This window comes from Oncorhynchus kisutch, linkage group LG4 (assembly GCF_002021735.2).
Source record: "Oncorhynchus kisutch isolate 150728-3 linkage group LG4, Okis_V2, whole genome shotgun sequence".
Taxonomy (NCBI): domain Eukaryota; kingdom Metazoa; phylum Chordata; class Actinopteri; order Salmoniformes; family Salmonidae; genus Oncorhynchus; species Oncorhynchus kisutch.
The window spans coordinates 51,858,599-51,876,307 of NC_034177.2; the positions used below are offsets into that span (position 1 = coordinate 51,858,599).

General features: G+C 42.3%; 1 long non-coding RNA gene across 1 annotated transcript; it reads left to right on the forward strand.

Annotated features, from left to right (window-relative positions):
- Nucleotides 1-42: 42 nt before the first annotated feature.
- Nucleotides 43-17,230, forward strand: LOC109888730 (uncharacterized). The gene is made up of 2 exons (XR_002255191.2): nt 43-418; nt 16,295-17,230. It is a non-coding gene; the product is annotated as an uncharacterized LOC109888730 (long non-coding RNA).
- Nucleotides 17,231-17,709: the final 479 nt, after the last annotated feature.

Sequence of the window (17,709 nt, forward strand, 5' to 3'; positions counted from 1 at the left end):
GCAAAGCGCCTGCAGCAGCACTCTGACGTGAAGGACAGAGAAATTGTGGGCGAGTTGACAAATCATAAAAAGAATGGTATAAAAAAACAGCACTTTGCCCGTTAAATTAAGTCATAAAGCATCGCAATAACGTTTTCCGACGGCCCTGCAGTAGACTACCTATCTGTTGCATTTCTACTCTGCCACTTGGAAGGTCGCTTTAAGTTTTCAAAAAAGAAGACGCAAGTTTTCACGATGGGCACAATGACAGAAAAAATACGATAAAGCGAAGTGTCTGTCTATGCTCGCGCCTCATCCGCCTGCGGGGAGACCAGACACCTGCACCCAAGCGTCGCACTTTGCTTTCGTTCTCGTTTGAAAGGAACATTATGCAAGTTTGACTTCTCTTATTTGAACCCGATGGCGGAATCTTGGTGATGTAAGTCAAATTATTACAGTTATCCAGTTGGTTTATTATTTGATGCTGAAGTGCGGCGCATGTTTTATTATAAGCACGTTGAAAGTAGGCTAATATGTTGTATTTTATTGTAGCTTCAACATCGGTGTTCCAACGATATGTTTGTTTGTTTGTTTTATTAAATTATCTATAAGAAAATTGTTCTAGACTATAGTGTGACTCGTGGAATTGACGCTGCGCCATGTTTTTCTTGCCAAGGGAGGGTGTTTTCATCCCTTGCCACACGGCTCTGACACTTGGGCATTGCCCAACGTCCGCATTCCCCATCATGTTGCGCAGATACAATTCCAGGGCTGAAGTACTCCGAATACCCGGGTGAACGTTTTTATCTACACTATATACAAAAGTATGTGGACACCACTTCAAATTAGTGGATTCGGTTGTTGACAGGTGTATAAAATCGAGCACACCGCCATGCAATCTCCACAGAGACAAACAATGGCAGTAGAATGGCCTTACTGAAGAGCTCAGTGACTTTCAATGTGGTAACGTCAAAAGATGCCACCTCTCCAACAAGTAAGTCTGTCCAATTTCTGCCCAGCTAGAACTGCCCAGGTCAACTGTAAGTGCTGTTATTGTGAAGTTGAAACATCTGGGAGCAACCACGCTCAGCCGCGAAGTAGTAGGCCACACAAGCTCACAGAAAGGGACTGCCAATTGCTGAAGCGTGTAAAACTCTGTCTTCGGTTGCAACACTTACTACCAAGTTCCAGACGGCCTCTGGAAGCAACATAAGCGCAAGAACTGTTCGTCCGGTGCTTCATGAAATGGGTTTCCATGGCCAAGCAGCCGCACACAATCCTAAGATCACCATGCGCAATGCCAAGCGTCGGCTGGAGTGGTGTAAGGCACACCTCCATTGGACTGTGGAGCACTCAAAATGCATTCTCTGGATTGATGAATCGCACTTCACCATCTGGCAGTCCAACAAACAAATCTGGGTTTGGCAGATGCCAGGAGAACACTACTTGCCCCGATGGGTTTGAGGTCAGTGCCCTGACCTCAACCCCATCGAACATATTTGGGAAGAATTAGAACGCCGACTGCGAGCCAGGCCTAATCACCCAACATCAGTGCCCGACCTCACTAATGCTCTTGTGGCTGAATGGAAGCACGTCCCCGCAGCAATGTTCCAACATCTAGTGGAAAGCCTTCCCAGAAGAGTGGATGCTGTTATAGCAGCAAAGGGGTGACCAACTCCATATTAAAGCTCATGATTTTGGAATGCGATGTATGACGAGCAGGTGTCCACATACTTTTGATCATGTTGTGTATAAATAAAAGAAAGAGGTGTGATTTTAAAGTGTAAATAACTTTATTTCACACCATCCATTCAGTTGCGTCATATTATTCATAGGCCTACCTGTTTCATGATTTAATAATGATGCTGAACTGTTGCAATTGCTCATTGTTGTGTTGTGCCACATCGTTGTCATATCAGCTTTTTGGGATGTCTTTGTTAGCTGCGCACTTTGGAAACTTGTGCGCTGGCTGTTAACTAATTTGATTTGGCAATATGGTAATATAGCATTTGTTGTAGACATGTACAGAGGTTTCAAATTGGTTGTTAAGTGTGAGTGAGAGAGAGAGGGTGGGTGGGAGAGTTTGTTTATCTTGTGCCTTCATTGGTTTTATGACTCACTAGGCTTCTGTGTTTATATCACTAGAAAAGGGCAAGGACTGACACACATATAGACATACACACACAGTGGATGTAAGGTCAAAGCATACAGTGGGGCAAAAAAGTATTTAGTCAGCCACCAATTGTGCCAGTTCTCCCACTTAAAAAGATGAGAGAGGCCTGTAATTTTCATCATAGGTACACTTCAACTATGACAGACCAAATTAGAAGAAAAAAACCCAGAAAATCACATTGGAGGATTTTTTTATGAATTTATTAGCAAATTATGGTGGAAAATAAGTATTTGGTCAATAACAAAAGTTTATCTCAATACTTTGTTATATACCCTTTGTTGGCAATGACAGAGGTCAAACGTTTTCTGTAAGTCTTCACAATGTTTTCACACACTGTTGCTGGTATTTTGGCCTATTCCTCCATGGAGATCTCCTCTAGAGCAGTGATGTTTTGGGGCTGTTGCTGGGCAACACGGACTTTCAACTCCCTCCAAAGATTTTCTATGGGGTTGAGATCTGGAGACTGGCTAGGCCACTCCAGGGCCTTGAAATGCTTCTTACGAAGCCACTCCTTCGTTGCCCGGGCAGTGTGTTTGGGATCATTGTCATGCTGAAAGACCCAGCCACTTTCATCTTCAATGCCCTTGCTGATGGAAGGAGGTTTTCACTCAAAATCTCACGATACATGGCCTCATTCATTCTTTCCTTTACATGGATAAGTCGTCCTGGTCCCTTTGCAGAAAAACAGCCCCAAAGCATGATGTTTCCACCCCCATCGCTTCACAGTAGGTATGGTGTTCTTTGGATGCAACTCAGCATTCTTTGTCCTCCAAACACGACGAGTTGAGTTTTTACCAAAAAATTATATTTTGGTTTCATCTGACCATATGACATTCTCCCAATCTTCTTCTGGATCATCCAAAAGCTCTCTAGCAAACTTCTGACGGGCCTGGACATGTACTGGCTTAAGCAGGGGGACACGTCTGGCACTGCAGGATTTGAGTCCCTGGTGGCGTAGTGTGTTACTGATGGGTAGGCTTTGTTACTTTGGTCCCAGCTCTCTGCAGGTCATTCACTAGGTCCCCCCGTGTGGTTCTGGGATTTTTGCTCACCGTTCTTGTGATCATTTTGACACCACGGGGTGAGATCTTGCGTGGAGCCCCAGATCGAGGGAGATTATCAGTGGTCTTGTATGTCTTCCATTTCCTAATAATTGCTCCCACAGTTGATTTCTTCAAACCAAGCTGCTTACCTATTGCAGATTCAGTCTTCCCAGCCTGGTGCAGGTCTACAATTTTGTTTCTGGTGTCCTTTGACAGCTCTTTGGTCTTGGCCATAGTGGAGTTTGGAGTGTGACTGAGGTTGTGGACAGGTGTCTTTTATACTGATAACAAGTTCAAACAGGTGCCATTAATACAGGTAACGAGTGGAGGACAGAGGAGCCTCTTAAAGAAGTAGAAGAAGAGAGCCAGAAATCTTGCTTGTTTGTAGGTGACCAAATACTTATTTTCCACAATCTGCAAATAAATTCATTAAAAATCCTACAATGTGATTTTCTGGGTTTTTTCCCCTCATTTTGTCTGTCATAGTTGAAGTGTACCTATGATGAAAATTACAGGCCTCATCTTTTTAAGTGGGAGAACTTGCACAATTGGTGGCTGACTAAATACTTTTTTGCCCCACTGTATGTGGAGAGGGATAAAGAGAATATAATGTACCCTATCAGTATGCATGTATACAGGAAGTTAATTCCTTCATAGATATGATCTTTTGAGAAGTTGAAATGTTTTCTCTTGTTTTGCTTACATGAATGAAAACTGCAGTTATTATTGCATAAATGGTTTTCAAATATGAATAGGAACACCACCCTTGACTCTCCTTTATGTACAATACCGTTCAAAAGTTTGGGGTCAGTTAGACTTTTCCTTGTTTTTGAAAGAAAAGCTCATTTTTGTCCATTAAAATAACATAATATTGACCAGAAATACAGTGTAGACATTGTTAATGTTGTAAATGACAATTGTAGCTGGAAACGGCAGATTTAAAAATGAAAAATAACGAAATATCTACATAGGCGTACAGAGGCCCATTATCAGCAACCATCACTCCTGTGTTCCAATGGCACGTTGTTAGCTAATCCAAGTTGATCATTGGAAAATCCTTTTGCAATTATGTTAGCACAGCTGAAAACAGTTGTTCTGATTTAAAGAAGCAATAAAACTGGCATTCTTTAGACTAGTTGAGTATCTGGAGCATCAGCATTTGTGGGTTCGATAACAGGCTCAAAATGTCCAGAAACAAAGAACTTTGTTCTGAAACTCGTCAGTCTATTCTTGTACTGAGAAATGAAGGATATTCCATGTGACAAATTGCCAAGAAACGGAAGGTCTCGTACAACGCTGTGTTTCGTACAGCGCCCTTCACAGAACAGCGCAAGCTGGCTCTAACCAGAATAGAAAGAGGAGTGGGAGGCCCCGGTGCACAACTGAGCAAGAGGACAAGTACATTAGTGTCTAGTTTGAGAAGCAGATGCCTCAAGTCCTCAACTGGCAGCTTCATTAAATAGTACCCACAAAACACCTGTCTCAACAGTGAAGAGGTGACTACGGGATGCTGGCCTTCTAGGCAGAGTTGCAAAGAAAAAGCCATATCTCAGAATGGCCAATAAAAATAAAATATTAAGATGAGCAAAAGAACAGACACTGAACAGAGGAACTCTGCCTAGAAGGCCAGCATCCCGGGGTCGCCTCTTCGCTGTTGACGTTGAGATTGGCATTTTGCGGGTAGGTACGATTTAATGAAGCTGATAGAGTTGAGGACTTGTGAGGCGTCTGTTTCTCAAACTAGACACTGTAATGTACTTGTCCTCTTGCTCAGTTGTGCACATGGGGCCTCCCACTCCTCTTTCTATTCTGGTTAGCGCCAGTTTGAACTGTTCTGTGAAGGGAGTTTGAAGTTCACTGCTCAACTGAAGGACCTTACAATTATCTGTATGTGTGGTGCACAGAGATATGAGGAAGTCATTGAAAAATAACAAACACTATTATTACACACAGAGTGAGTCCATGCAACTTATGTGATTTCAGCTTTTCATTTTTTATTAAATTGTAAAATGTTTGTAAACCATAAATCCATTTTTGACGTTATGTGGTATTGAGTGTAGGCCAGTGACCAAAGAAATCTAAATTTAATCCATTTTAAATGCAGGGTGTAACACAACAAAATGTGGAAAAAGTCAAAGGGTTGGAATGCTTTCTGTGGCACTGTACAACTGAGCATAGTGACTTTGAAGGGCTGGTAGATGTATTCGATGTCAACCTGTTTCTAAAGAGTTTCTCAAAATGTCTTCTGATACTTAACTGCACTATGCTCTTTCACCAGTAGAGGGCACTCTTAGACCCTTTTCACAATAGTGAGCCGAACCAAGCCAAGCTGCACTGTGCTGGCCTCAGTAGCCTGGTCACATATCCACCACTAAAATACTGAGTCAGGTCGACTCATCTCTCAACCATCACTAGTTCACTTCTCCAGTTGCATTAAACTCACTTATATTGGCAATCATTGAATGAAGCTTTGCCATGCCTCCTACAGAGAGTGAGATATCAGGGCATGTCTGTCTTGTCAGTATGCTTATGGGAGAGTGTATCTGTGTATATGTATGCCATCAAGTCTGTGTCATAGGTCTACGTTTTTAAAGATCTGTGTGTTTGTGAGTTGGACTGGTGGTGGTATTCAATGCCTCATCAAAGAGGGTGTGTGTGTGTGTGTGTGTGTGTGTGATGGAAGGAAATAGACATAGAAGATGGGACAAGTGAGATGTACAGCAGCCTAGTAGAGGTAGTGAGAGCAGCACAGGAGGAAGGGGAAAGTACACTACAGATTTAGAGCAAAACACTAAACCAGAGTGTGGTCTGTAAATCTAAAACCAAACCAGACTTGACGTCAGTCTACTCCTCCTCTGAGAGGAAGCTGTGGTCAGAATTACCAGTGTTTCTCTGTTGCTTTGTTGTGTTTGTACAAAGGGATTCTGACTGGTGCATGTTTGAAGTAACTGTGTGTGTGTGTATATATAGTGTTTATGTGTGCGAGAGAGTGAACAGTACATTATCTTTGTGTGAATTGTTTATAAAGGCCAGTGGAGAACCTGCTGTTACTCAAGTTGTATGGGAGATCGGAAATCCCCTCATACATGCTGACCTGATTGCTCACTCAGATGTAAGGTTTCAGGAATGTAAGATGTATGCAGTAGCTAGATTTCAAACCTACTCCTAGAATTACATCAGTATAACAGAAACTGGGTAATGTTAAATCTTCATATAACATTTTTGGTAAAAACATTAAATTCATTATTGTCATTATCTTCTTCTGTCGTATGTGTTCACACACCAGAGCTCATTTTGAATGTATACATGAGTAGTGTCTTGGCCCTTCCCACTGGGCACAAACTGGTTGTGTCAACATTGTTTCGACGTCATCTATCAATGTATTGTGACGTGGAATCTGTACAGAAAATATAAAAAAGGAATCAACTTGTTTTGAGGCTGGAATTTAAAGCACAGGAATATGTCATCATTGTAACCAATTTTCAACATAGACAAACCTTATAAAATATGTTGAATTTGTACCTTTTGAAACGTCATATCTTCAACATTATATCCACTATCAGAAGAAAAAAAACCAATAGATTAGACAGCACCTCCTACTGGAGAGTTGATCTATCCACCGCTATTAAGTTGGTCTCCCATCCAGGGTTTTATCCAAGCCCTGCTTAGCTTTGATATGTTACTGACTACTACCAATGTGCTATTGAGAGATCTCTTGATAACTAAATACAGAGTACAAAACATTAGGAATATTGAGTTCCATTCCCTTTTGCCCTCAGAACAGCCTCAATTCGTCATGGCATGGACTCTACAAGGTGTCGTAAGCGTTCCACAGGGATGCTGGCCCATGTTGACTCCAACGCTTCCCACAGTTGTGTCAAGTTGGCTGAATGTTCTTTAGGTGGTGGACCATTCTTGATACATACAGGAAACTGTTGAGTGTGAAAAATCCAGCAGCGTTGTTGTAGTTGGCCGTTGCAGGAAAAAAAAAACTATATACTGCTATACAAATTTGACAATCACAAGATGGGACTTAGGACTCTCATGTCAAGGGAACTGTAGCCTACTGTTCAGATGAGTTAAATGGAAACTGAAACCTGGACACCGACTGTAGGTTTAACTTCTCACAGCCTAATTATTAACTCCTTCAGAATTAAGCATTTCTTTTAGTAAAATGATACACCAAATGTAAACATTTTGACTCGAGTGGAGAAAAAAATATTTAATTCAGCCTCGAGTGAATTGGAATGCTCAGATACCTTCTGTAGAGGTGCTGTCTGTATCAGCATCATAAAAGCTGATAGTATTTCAACCACATAAAATGTGCATCCATGCCGAACTGAAATCTTATAAGAAACATTTTGGGTCGTTTTCACAGCTTTCTATTTCTTTAAAACCTTTCAGACTGTTGTCATTTAGATATTTTGCATAGAAATTCTTTCCAGTTTTTTGTTATTGCATTTTCTCCCCGGTCCCTAAACGTCTTTGCTCCGCGAAAGAATAACTTTACTGTTAACACCTAGATTGAAACATTCATTCTAAGAATTTGACATTATTCTGGTGAGCAAGGGTTTACTTAATCTTCTAGGGCAACATATGTGCATGTATCAAGAGAATGTACATGTATCTAATTATAGACAAGTTGGCTGACAAATAGCCTACCAAAAATGTCAGAAATTTTAAGCAGAAACATATCTAAATCAGGCAACAAAAAAACTCTTGCACCCCCTGTCAAAAAATCATCTAGTTTATAATAGCAATAAGGCACTTCGGGGGTTTGTGATATATGGCCAATATACCACAGCTAAGGGTAGGCTGGACAATAGAATGAGTCAAAATTCACCCAAGGCTGAAAAATGGCAAAAGAATGTTGGATGAACTGGAACACTAGCACGAGGCCACAGAAAATGAATTGAATCGAACATTCGCAGAGCCTCTTCTGACTGGAGTGATGCTAAGAATTCCATTTAGCCTAAATGGCACAAAACAAATGTATCCCTTTTTATTTTACCACTACACACTGTTCTTAGGATGAAACTTTAAAAGTAAACATCCGCACCTCAATGATGCCAAATGTGCTTATGTCTGCATAACGAGGAAGTAGGAAAAAATATACACATTACAAGATATTTGGCGAAATAGACAGATATACCTATATTTCCCCCTATAGGAAACAATGGGACGGGCTCAGAGTTCAATGAGAAAGTTATTGTTGATGTTTTAACTACCAGCAATTGGTTCAACATGGGCAGGTCTCATTGCCAACAATAGCGACGCAGGCATTGTGACATAGAACAATGGGCTGGGAAAAGAACGTTAGGAAGGCGAGTTGGTGCCACGGTGAACTAATAGGAGCTGGCAGGGTGAAAAATGCCCTAAATGAAGGCCTGTTTTTTTTGTGATTACTTCAAAACTATGGCAAGTAGCTGGGACATATGGTAATATTATGAAACTGGGCTGCAATGAACTTGTTTTTATTTTAAAAAAGCATTGTCAAAAATGTCATGTGTTCAGGCAACTAAGGGCTGTCTCCAGGCACTCGGCATTGCATCCTGCATAAGCACAGCCCTTAAGCGGTGGTATATTGGCCATATACCACACCTCTGGCCTTATAAGTGATCATGCTTGAGAAGGCAGTGTTAGGAGGATATATTTGCATGGGTGTTTTTAGGCCCGATATGAAGTAAAGGGTAGGCAAACCGTGCCAATATATCCTCCAAACACCGGCTTCGAGGGCATTATCACTTTAATACAACGGGTTACCAACTTGTTCAAATAATGACTGACATTTTTTAATTAAAAACGTTTTTTTAAATGAATTCCTTCATACTATTTTATCCTTCCACAAGATATAGTCCCGAAACAAATTTATGGTTACTATCCAAGCCGGCTAGCCGTTTGTATTATTGGTTTGGTTGCCAGAGATGCAACCCAGTCGTTAAGTCTTTTTGTTCTGTATCTATGGACGCGACCCAGTCGTTCGTTCTAAATGTTCTATTGCCATACTGACTGGCAACGTTCTTGTCCCTTGCTTGCTAGTTTGCCAACTACAGCTAACTTACAGTCAAGTCAAACAGTGCAGACAGAATGACAACAGTAGCTGTATTTGTTTAAGCTGTTTTCTAGAGACATTTATTTGGATACATCCATAACAATGCGCTAATGAGGTGCGATTTCACCATAGCATAGAAAATGTGCTCTCTCGTTAGGACACTTGTTCAGAGGAGCTAGCCAACAACATAACTACACAATAACTTCAAACGGAAGCTGGAAAGACCGCAAACTAGGTGCACTTCGTTTCGTTTTACCTTTTTCCAATAGACATTTTGTTTTGTATGTATCCATAAAAATGATGCCAGCTGATTCATGATTTCATCTGGCTGTGAAACGCTGCCTGCCTCTCTGTAGTCCCGACTCCCGACCCCTACATGTTCATTACTATGGGACAGTTGGAAATCGAATTTGAATATTGAAACAATGTTGCAAATGTCTGAGAGACAGACCGCAAGGTTTATGCAAATCTCCGCTGTTGAAAACTAAATGTTAGTCTAAAAGAAGTGTGAGATGGTGTCTAGATGGAGATCAAGTTTTAAACTTGATGAGACAGTGGATTGCGCAGTCAGATGGAACAGAGTAAATTGGCATTTTAACGTCATAGACTTGTGGAATAGACACCGGCTGGAATGTGCTATTGTATGTTCAATGATATTTGAGTGATTTGGACCGATTTAATGAACATGCATTTTGAACAGATCACAAGTGGGTGTCAAGACGGACAGGGAAATGTCAATGCAATCTAAGTAACACTGTGTGCGTGTGTAATAGAGAGAGAATTGAACGTTCCCCTTCCTAGGTGCCAGATAGTGCAGCTGGTTTGTATTTTGGACAGAGGGAGGGATGGTCGGGTAACGGGTTTGGGTGGGGCATGTTTTGACTGTTTTTGGTACACCAGCCACCCAAAGCCACACACAGAGGGAGAGAGAGGAGGGGGGTGTACACAGACAATGGAACTCTCCCACTGGAGGCTGATGGGTTGTCACTGATGATTGACAGATAGATCGTGGGCTGCTAAACTTAATGAAACAATTTCTCACCTCCAGGGAACATGCTTCCGGGATAAGGCTTGATCTGTGTCCAGGAAACCAGGTCTTAAATCTGATTCTGACACTTGGTAGTGGTGTGAAGGGGATGAGGTGTGGTGCCATGATGGATGGTAGTAGTGTGTGGATGAATGAATGATGGTGATGGAGGCCAATCTGGGTGAGGGGTTATTACGGGTAGCTCTGACTCAGCCCACACATCCTTGGCTCCAGCACGGCAGAGATGGAGAGATGAAAGGAGGAGAGGAAGGGAGAGGGAAGCGACTCATCGTGTGGTCAGCTGACTCAGACCACAGGAACGGTGGGAAGCATGTACATTTGGAAGTGTGTGTGCGTGCAGTGTGGGTGTGTGTTACCATGCCTTTGGTCTGACAGCCAGGGCTGCCATTAGTTATATTTCCTGTCACATGATTGGAATGTTGGAGCAGGATTCCGGTCCTGTTAGTCTCTCCCACTCACCTGCTAACTTTCACCACATGGATCCCATTACTTCCTCTTACGTCTTCCCAGGAATTTCCCCTTCTGTGTGGTTTCAACATGATGAAAGTCACTGGGGCTGTAGTGTAAGTAGTGGTGGGTGTATATAATTCAACAAGTGTCCCTCATTGATAATTCCTATAAATATCTGAACACCTACTCGTCGAAAATCATGGGCATTAATATGGATTTGGTCCCCCATTGCTGCTATAAAAGCCTCCACTCTTCTGGGAAGGCTTTCCACTAGATGTTGCAACATTGCTGTGGGGACTTGCTTCCATTCAGCCAGAAGAGCATTACTTAGGTCGGGCACTGATGTTGGACGATTAGGCCTGGCTCACAGTCTGTGTTCTAATTCATCCCAAAGTTGTTTGATGGGGTTGAGGTCAGAGCTCTGTGCAGGCCAGTGAAGTTCTTCCACACTGATCTCGACTAACCATTTCTGTATGGACCTCGCTTTGTGCAAGGGGGCATTGTCATGCTGAAACAGGAAGGGCCTTCCCCAAACTGTTGCCACAATGTGGGAAGCACATAATCATCTAGAATGTCATTGTATGCTGTAGCGTTAAGATTTCCCTTTACTGGAACTAAGGGACCTAGCCCGAACCATGAAAAACAGCCCCAGAACATTATTCCTCTACTATCAAACTTTACATTTGCCACTATGTATTGGGGAAGGTAGAGTTCTCCTGGCATCCGCCAAACCCAGATTTGTCCGTCGGACTGCCAGATGGTGAAGCTGGATTCATTACTCCAGAGAACACGTTTCCACTGCTCCAGAGTCCAATGGCGGCAAGCTTTACACCACACCAGCCGACGCTTGCATTGCGCATGGTAATCTTAGGCTTGTGTGCAGCTGTTCGGCCATGGAAACCCATTTCATGAAGCCCCCGACGAACAGTACTTGTGATGTCGTTTCTTCCAGAGACAGTTTGGAACTCGGTGGTGAGTGTTGCAACCGAGGACAGATGATTTTTACGCGTTACATGCTACGCGCTTCAGCACTCGGCGGTCCCATTCTGTGAGCTTGTGTGGTCTACCACTTTGTGGCTGAGCTGTTGTTGCTCCTAGACTTTTCCACTTCACAATAACAGCAATTGCAGTTGACTGGGGAAGCTCTAGCAGGGCAGAAATTTGACGAACTGACTTGTTGGGAATGTGGCATCCTATGACATTGCCATGTTGAAAGTCACTGAGCTCTTCAGTGAGGCCATTCTAATGCTAATGTTTGTCTTTCAAGATTGCATGGCTGTGTATTCGATTTTCTACACCTGTCAACAACGGGTGTGGCTGAAACAGCCGAATCCACAAATTTAAGGTGTGTCCAGACTTTTGGCCAAGTAGTGTATATAAATCTCTTTCACCAAAACCATGTTTGTTTGCTCATATTTTGATTGACAACAATTCCACCATGTGATGAATTGCACTGCGTTGTGAGAGTTTCAGACTCTGTTTCAGGTGTACCGGCAGTGATTCTAAAAGTATGTGTGTGACAAAGTGAGTATGTATTTCCTTTGTTTGTTTATGAGATAGAGGATAAGATAGTGTGTGTGAAAGAGAGAGAGAGTGTGTAAGAGAGGGAGAGAGACTGATAAAAGAGAGCGAGAGAGTGGTTTGTGTGTGTGAAAGAGAGAGAGAGTGTGTAAGAGGGAGAGAGACTGATAAAAGAGAGCTAGAGAGTGTGTGTGTGTGTGTGTGTGAAAGAGAGAGTGTGTAAGAGAGGGAGAGAGACTGATAAAAGAGAGCTAGAGTGTGTGTGTGTGTGTGAAAGAGAGAGAGTGTGTAAGAGAGGGAGAGAGACTGATAAAAGAGAGCTAGAGAGTGTGTGTGTGTGAAAGAGAGAGAGTGCGTAAGAGAGGGAGAGAGACTGATAAAAGAGAGCTAGAGAGTGTGTGTGTGTGTGTGTGTGTGAAAGAGAGAGAGTGTGTAAGAGAGGGAGAGAGACTGATAAAAGAGAGCTAGAGAGTGTGTGTGTGTGTGTGAAAGAGAGAGTGCGTAAGAGAGGGAGAGAGACTGATAAAAGAGAGCGAGAGAGTGTGCGGCAAAGCCTGTTGAGTCGGTGTAAGAATGACCGCGTGAGTACTGGATGAACAGATCACACCCTCACACTTACACTGACGAGGAAAAGGCGGAGAGGAAGGCAGACCGAACGAGGAGAAAGAAGACTGGGAGAAAGGAGAGAGGAAGGCAAAGAAGAAAGATCGAGAGGAAGAGACAGGCTAGCAGTACAGTCTCTCTGGTAGCTACGGCTCAAGGCATCTATTCCCTACTCTTTCTGTGGGCTTGTATAGAGACAGACATGAGGACTCTGGGTGCTACAGTATAGTATATCTTCATGGATAGGCTGGGTGGCTGGGCTCCTCTCCTTATAACCGGACAGCACAGCAACACAGGCAGCATGGAGATGGTGCCTGAGGGACACCATATGGCTCACCGTTAAACAGGTATAGATAAATGCAACTGAAATGCACCGTCATAACAAGTATGTTAAGTTCAATTACGTTGTTATATTGTGTCATCTAAAAGTAGCTTGTGTTTTCAGTAAGATTCAGCATCTATAGTTAATCAATTTATAATAACTGTTTGTCTGTTTTTTTTATTTTTATAGACGTAGTAACTCAAATCAAATCAAAATCTAATCCAGTTTTAGTTGTGACATACACATGGTTAGCAGATGTTAATGCGAGTGTAGCGAAATGCTTGTGGTTCTAGTTCCGACAATGCAGTAATAACCAACGAGTAATCTAACCTAACAATTCCACAACAACTACCTTGTACACACAAGTGTAAAGGGATGAAGAATATGTACATAAAAATACATGAATGAGTGATGGTACAGAACGGCATAGGCAAGATGCAGTAGATGGTATAGAGTATAGTATATACATATGAGATGAGTAATGTAGGGTATGTAAACATTATATTAAGTGGCATTGTTTAAAGTGGCTAGTGATACATTTTTACATCAATTTTTCCATTATAAAAGTGGCTGTAGTTGAGTCGGTATGTTGGCAGCAGCCACTCCATGTTAGTGGTGGTTGTTTAACAGTCTGGCCTTGAGATAGAAGCTGTTTTTCAGTCTCTTGGTCCCTGCTTTGATGCACCTGTACTGGCCTCGCCTTCTGGATGATAGCGGGGTGAACAGGCAGTGGCTCGGGTGGTTGTTGTCCTTGATGATCTTTATGGCCTTCCTGTGACATCGGGTGGTGTAGGTGTCCTGGAGGGCAGGTAGTTTGCCCCCGGTGATGCGTTGTGCAGACCTCACTACCCTCTGGAGAGCCTTATGGTTGTGGGCGGAGCAGTTGCCGTACCAGGCGGTGATATAGCCCGACAGGATGCTCTCGATTGTGCATCTGTAAAAGTTTGAGTGCTTTTGGTGACAAACCAAATTTCTTCAGCCTCCTGCTCATATAATAGTGGTAGAATAAAGTGTGTTTGTGTAGTTAAGTAGATCTTTGAAACACGTAGTGCATCCAGAAGTCAAGCCACAAGACTGTAAATAAATCTCATGTTCTCTGTGCATGCTCTGACAAGCACGCTAACTAACTGGGCATCTGTCATGCACTGTACTGTAGACACCAGAGAGTGTGTGTGTGTGTGTGTGTGTGTGTGTGTGTGTAAGCAGTGTTTGTGTGTGTCTGTTTCACTTTCAGTATTTCGCTCTCACTCTCGCGCTCTGTGCGTCACTTTCAGACTCTGGTTTCACTGTGCATTGTGTGTGTGTGTGTGACGTGTGTAAGTTTCACTTTGACTCTCTGTTTCTCTGTCTCTTTCTCTTGTATCCACGTAGCTAATGGAAGTGCTAGGTGACCACACATCTGGATCTTGTACTACATTGGCTGTGCATATTTATAGCTATTTTTCTTCCTCAGAGTGGCGAGCTTCCTTCTGTCAGTTCTATCCTGTATGTGGAGTGGGTCCCTCTGTCTGTATCGTCACTGATCTGTAGTGCGGGTAACTACAAACTGGCTTTTCTCTCAGTGTGTAGCTTAACTCCGAGACAGTATAGTTATAAACGACTCCCATCCATACATTACTGTCCTCACATTTAGTGTCCGTACCTACTGTACAGCTGAGGACTCTTGGCTGGCCCATACATCAAATCCTAGGAAATGCCCTTGGGCATTTTCACCATTTATTTGATAGGTATTTTGCATGTTTTCTGCGTCTCGTAATGTCATGAATTCTATATGTAGATGATTAATATCATTACATATGGGCTTTACAATCTGCTTTACATGGTCACAGACCGGGTTTGCTCTGTCCATTGAAGTTAAAAACAGAGTGAGAATTCCATGTTGTTATATTGACTGATCCAGCCCAATGATAGCCCCGTGATTGCTTTCTCTGTCAGTAGAATGGAGTGAATTATTTCCATTACATGGTGCGGCCGCCGCTTTGACATCTCAGTTGAAGTGTTAACATTGATAGGAGAAAGCAACACGGAGCTGGTAGGTTTGCTCTAAAATGTCTGTAGATATCACAGAATGGGCCTGGATCCACCGAGACAGGCCCATTTGACAGAAAACGCACCCCCTGAAGTCTCTCTCTCTGTGAGTGTGTATTCCTGAGGGAAGCAAGGCTGGGAAATGATGCTGTACATACAGTAGTTCTGATGATTATGTTGAAATTCGATTAATGTAACAACCTGTTAGTCAGGTTAAATCAATGTATTTAAGTTGAAGTTTTACCCTAATTTCAATGTTTACAATGCTGGTTGAAATTAGATGAAATTACTTTTTTCAAATCCAATGTATTTTCCATGTTGATTCCATGTCATAATACGTTGACAAATTACTTTTAAACAACATTTGTTGGTACTTGCAAAGAGCATTTGTTGGTACTTGCAAAGAGCTCACGATTGACTCAAACAATGGCAATGATAAGATAGACAGGTACCTGAGTGGACAAGGTTGTACGTAGATCTTCAACAACCCCATACTCATCTCACATCGGAGGTAGTTGGGAACACATTATAGGAGTCACAAGGCGAATTACTAACCACCTTCATGGCAGAGATTACTGTCAAATTCAACTCGAGACCTATAGTTCCCGTTTCCACAGACCCTGACTATCCCCCCCCATTCTGACACCACCAAATCTCCTGACTCAAAAAAACGACACTACCTCCTGCACCCCTTGGTGAACTTCGTGTCAATGTTCCCATGAAACATATCTAGAACATTAATATCTTTAAGTTCTGAGAACATGGTAACCACGTTCTGGGTAGGTTTCATTTGACATTAAGGGAATGGTCTCTTGCACATCACGGGAACATTCCTATGAAAACGTTAGTTTTGAGACTCTTAAGATGTGGGAACATGTTGTTTGTTGGGATGCGAGCGCAACATGACTCAAAGTCATAGAAATATCACTTTCAGAAAGAGAAGACAGTGCCCACGCTCTCAACACAACCCTCATCCGCATGCTTGCATTAAGGCTAATAGACTCTCACTATAACACACAACTCCTCTCTTTCTTTCAAACTCACTCTCTTTTCTATTCCCTCTTACTCCTCGCAGGCGGAGACCTCCCAAACACCCCAAGAGCTTCCTGCCCTGCTTTGCTGATGCTGCAACGGTACTGTGCTGGACCTCTCTCCTCTTCAGGGAAGCTGTACTCTTGTATGGATGTATAAAATACTGCCAACTGTATTGCTAAAGTGCAAACTTTCAAAATATCTACGTACTGCTTCTCCCTCCTGTTGGAAGTCAACTGTAGCCTGTTCTTGTGTGTATGTAGGAAATACTACCCACTGTAACTGTATTGCTAGAGTGCAAGCTTGCGGAATTTCTCCAAGACCCCATCCTCCTTGTTTCCCTGTTCATGTTGTTGTTTTTTATCACTAATGATTTGGTTTCTGAATTCTATATTCGACCAGACCACAACCTCTGCTGTTAATTTTTTTGAATGTGACAGACATGCATGCACAAGTAAAATGAGATAAAGGACAGTTTCTTTCTCTCTCCAACCCGTGACCTAGGTAGTAACCTGTGACTTCCCTACATCCTACTTTCGTAACAGGCTGATCTCACGCCAGGCCATCGCATTGCTCTTCAAACCACAAATAGCCTACAACACCTATGTGCAGACAGTGACCTCTTCTGGTAGAATGAAGACAAGTTGAATGACCTCATACACACTGAACAAAACACTAAATTGCTCCCCCCAGAAGCTGGTTTCCTATGGTGGTTTAGATGTGTGTTCGCTGTTCTAGCACCATATGAAATCAGTGTTCTGGAAGGTAGAATAGCAGCTCATGGAAACGGAACAAGCCATAGTTAAGAAAGTGAGAAATTGACAGTGTGTTGTTGCATGTGTTTGTCTGTGTATACGGTAGGTACAATGACAAGTGTTCTTTGAGTGGTTTTCTAATAATGTTCTTACTGTTTGGAGATACATTCTGTATTGACTTCTAATTTGTTAGTACACCAAATATAATTATGCTTCCATCAGTATGTATGACTCCATTATTTACAGAGACTGATTAATTCAGGGGATTACCGGGGCTGAAGACCTTGGGCCTTAGAGGCAGGAAAAAAAAATCGAATAATGAAATAATAAATATATACAGTACCAGTCAAAAGTTTGGACACGCCTACTCATTTCAGGGTTTTTCTTTATTTTTACTATTTTCTACATTGTAGAATAATAGTGAGACATCGAATCTATGAAATACCACATATGGAATCAAGTAGTAACCAAAAAACTGCTACACAAATCAAAATATGTATTATATTTGAGATTCTTCAAAGTAACCACCCTTCGCCTTGATGACAGCTTTGCACAATCTTGGCATTCTATGAACCAGCTTCATGAGGTAGTCACCTGGAATGGATATCAATTAACAGCCATGCCTTGTTAATTTGTGGAATTTCTTTCCTTTTTAATGCGTTTGAGCCAATCAGATGTGCTGTGACAAGGTAGGGGTGGTATA